This window comes from Cynara cardunculus (assembly GCF_001531365.2).
Source record: "Cynara cardunculus var. scolymus isolate 2C chromosome LG 3, CcrdV1, whole genome shotgun sequence".
Lineage (NCBI taxonomy): Eukaryota > Viridiplantae > Streptophyta > Magnoliopsida > Asterales > Asteraceae > Cynara > Cynara cardunculus.
The window spans coordinates 15,375,207-15,379,576 of record NC_037530.1 but is presented as its reverse complement, the minus strand read 5'-3'; positions in this window follow the sequence as shown (position 1 = coordinate 15,379,576).

The window sequence follows — 4,370 nt, the reverse complement described above, 5'->3', positions numbered from 1 at the left end:
ATTCTACTTCACTTTAACTGCTAAACTTCTCTGTCGAGGATCTCAATGGGTTCTTCTATGAAGTGCAGCCGATCATCAATATGAACGTCTTCTAGGGGTATGATTAATGAGTCGTCAGCAAGGAATTTCTTGAGATTTGACACATGGAATGTATCATGAATGGCGCTTAATTCCTGGGGTAGCATGAGTTTGTATGCCACTGGACCAATTCTTTCGGTGATGACGAATGGTCCAATATACCTAGGGCTTAACTTTTCTTTCTTCCCAAATCGCACTAACCTTTTCCATGGTGATACCTTTAAGAGCACTTTATCACCAACCTGAAACTCAAGAGGCTTTCTCCGATTATCCACGTAACTTTTCTGACGATCCTTGGCGGCCTTAAGTCTTTATCTGATGATTGAAATCTTATTAGTAGTCTATTGCACAATGTTTGGTCCCGTTATTTGACTATCCCCAATTTCCAACCAACTAAGTGGTGAATGACACTTACGCCCATATAAGGCTTCATATGGCGCACATTGAATACTAGTGTGATAGCTTTTTTTTGTAGGAAAATTCTACCAATAGTAAATGAATGTCCCAGCTTCCTCAAAAATCGATCACACCTGCTCGAAGAATATCTTCTAAGGTCTGAATTGTTCATTCACTCTGCCCATCCGTTTGGGGATGATAGGCGGTGCTCAAATTCAGCTGTGTACCCAGCGCTCTCTAAAGTGATTACCAAAACCGTGACATGAAGCGACTATCTCTATCCGAGATGATGGAAATAGGTACTCCATGTCTTGTGACAATTTCGTTGATGTAGATTTGAGCAAGCTTCTCCAGCTTAAAATCTTCCCGAATAGGAAGGAAATGTGCAGATTTCGTCAATCGATCCACTATTACCCAAATCGCGTCATGTCCTTTAGCGGTTCTAGGCAATTTGGTGATAAAATCCATGGAGATTTGTTCCCATTTCCATTGTGGGATCTCGGGTTGTTGTAACAATCTGGACGGCTTCTGATATTCTGCCTTGACCCTTGAGCAAGTCAAACATTTCCCGACGTACAAGGCTATATCTTTCTTAATTCTTGGCCACCAATAGTACTCCTTTAGATCCTTTTACATCTTATCCGCCCCTGGGTGAATCGAATACCTAGATTTATGGGCTTCCTCGAAAATTATCTCCCGTAGGTTGTTAGCCTTCGGAATCCAAACTCTGTCCTCGAAGTAACGTACTCCATTTGACTTAGTCTTAAGTCTATTTTCCAAATTATGAAGGGTCTCACTCTTCCTCCAGAGTTCAAGTTGAATTGCTTGATTAAGTCAGCATGGGAAAGGGAAGTCTTCAGTAAGTAGGGATTGAGCTTTGGGAAATTGTTCAAATTCTCTACTTTCAGTGCTTCATCCTGAGCTTCAGAATTCGAGTCTTCAAACTCGTCTGAACAAGCGTTCCCAATGCTCGTATATGTGAGGGTTTTATCCTTTATTTCCTACTTAGAGTATCTGCCATTACGTTGGCCTTACCTGGGTGGTATCGATTTTCATAATCGTAATCGCTGAACAATTCCACCCATCTTCTTTGTCTCATATTGAGCACCTTATGTTCGAGGATATGCTGGAGACTTTTGTGGTCGGTAAAAATAGTGCACTTAATGTCGTACAAATAATGCCTCTATATTTTAAGAGCGAAAACCACAGCTCCAGCTCTAGGTCATGAGTGGTATAGTTCTTCTCATGAACTTTGAGTTGCCTCGAAGCGTATGCTATAACCTTGTCCTTCTGCATCAATATGCAACCCAAACATTGGCGTGATGCGTTGAAATATACTACAAAGTTGTCGGTTCCTTCTGGCAATACCAGAATCGACGCGTTGCATAGCTTATGCTTTAGTAGTTGAAATGAATCCTCTTGGGGTTTTCCCCAAACAAATTTCTTATCTTTTTGGGTCAATGCTATTAGTGGTTGGGCAATCTTCTAGAAACTCTCTATAAATCGCTAGTAATAACCTACCAAACCCAAAAATTGACGAATTTTTGTCGGGGTCTGTGGTGCTTCCCACTTCTTTATGGTCGCAACCTTAGCCGAATCCACATGAATTCCTTTTTCATCAATCACATGACCGAGAAAATGTACCTCCTAAATCCAGAATTCACACTTTGAAAACATCAACTTCAGATGTTGCTCATGATCTACCTTACTCCGTGAATAAATCAGGATATCATCGATGAACACGATTACAAACTTGTCTAGATACCGTCTACAAATCCTATTCATTAAATCAATAAATACAGCCTATGCATTGGTCAGACCGAAGGGCATAACTAGGAACTTGTAGTGCCCATATCAAGTCCTAAAGGCTATCTTAGAGACATCCTGCTCACGAACTCTCAGCTGATGGTACCCTGACCGAAGGTCAATCTTAGAGAAATAACATGTGCCTTGCAACTTGTCAAACAGATCGTCAATTCGGGGAAGGGGATATCGGTTCTTGATCGTCAACTTGTTTAACTCCCTATAATCTATGCACATTCGAAATGACCCATCCTTCTTTTTAACGAACAGGACTAGAGCTCCCCAAGGTGAAGAACTTGGCCGGATGAATCCTTTTCCCAGGAGTTCCTGAAGTTGACTTGACATCTTTTGCATCTCGGCCGGTGCTAATGGAGCTTTAGTAACAAGCGCTGCCCCGGGAACTAGGTCAATTCGGAATTTGACCTGTCTAGACGGAGGAAGTCCAGACAAATCATCTGGAAATACTTCTGGATAATTTCTCAGCACAGGAATATCTTGGATTTGCTTTTCCTATGATTTCCTTTCTGATACATGAGGCAAGAATGCAACGCACTTCTTCCTCGTATACTTGCAAATCTTCACACATGATACCATCTTTAAACTCCTTCCAGGTTTTTCCCTTTGTATAGAAAGGGTTTCTCCGTCTTGGAAAGGTATTTGTACAATCTTCTCAAAGTAACAAATCTCTGCCCGATTCTTGGACCACCAGTCCATTCCTACCACTATATCGAAACTTCCCAGTTTAATTGGGATAAGATCAATACTAAATAACTTATCAGCTAGATTTAAAGTACAACCCAAGATTACATCACTAGCCTTTATTTCATGGCCATTGGCAAATTCAATAATATAAGCATCCTTCAACTTCCTCGATTTCAGATTTATCAAAGGCCTAAATTCTAGGGAGACAAAACTCCTATCTTCTCCGACAAACTAGACATAGCCTAATGCTTGTACGCCAACCACACTCGACAATCGTGCAGCTCGGCAGCTATGGCCCGAACCCTCTGTGCCTCAGCCTGTGTCATGCCGGAAATACATCCTAAGGGTATCCCCGTGACTATGCGGGGTGTCATCTTCAGATCCCAGTGAAATGGTCCTAACCCTGCTCTCCTAGGAATCGGGACGCTCTTTCATGCCGTCTGCCGGGTGCGTGGTCCATGGGGACTCGCCTGGTGAAGTACTGGGTCGGTTGGGGTAATTCGGGACTAGGTGACATTCTCGGATGGTCTCCAGCAGTCCTCTCGCTGGACACCTCATGATTTGAATCGGTGTCAATATGAGGTTCATCCTCGCGAATGATAGGCGGGTTGGCCCGGGGATGACTGGTGACATAACCCGACTCGTCGGCCGAGTAAGAATTGCAAGAAAAAGATGATGATGACATAGTGAAACTGAGATAAGAGTGCACTAAGTCACTAAGGGTATAACTATCATCATCTATGATATGCAATGCCTATTCGCACACCAAGTATGCTTCAAAGGACTTGAGAAGAAAATCATCTTAAACATATTTCCAATATAACCATTTCTAGTCTCGCATTAATCTTTCCTTAATTAAACATGGATGATTAGGCTTTGTTTAATTGAGGTCCTTTAATGCAACACCGATTTAGTTATACTAGCAATATGTTCAAAAATTTGAAAGTTTTTTCCAGTTACCGGCTTAAGGAAAACCGGTATTCTCTATAACCTGCGGCTCTATACCAAACCTGTCACACCCCGCTAAAGCGGAAGAACGAAGTGTAATAACTGAAGGGTTTCACAGCAAGGTAGAAGACAACACCAACCATAGTAAAGAAAAAAGTTCAAAGGTTTACAATGTCACAAAATTCCAACATTTCAAAAGGGAAATAACATGATTGACAAAAAGAGAAAAACGATATGTTGCGACATGATGCCTTCTTATAAGCCAACCTTATTGAAGAACACCAGAAAAGCATGCCGAAAAAGGAGGTCAACTACTGAAATAGTTGGTGAGTTCACAGGTTTTTAAAATAATAAGTAAGAAGTTTAACTCCCAAAACAGTTTAATTCGCAAAATGGATAATTAACCTGTAGTTTGTAAAGCACAAGGTAAATTGTATGCTTAA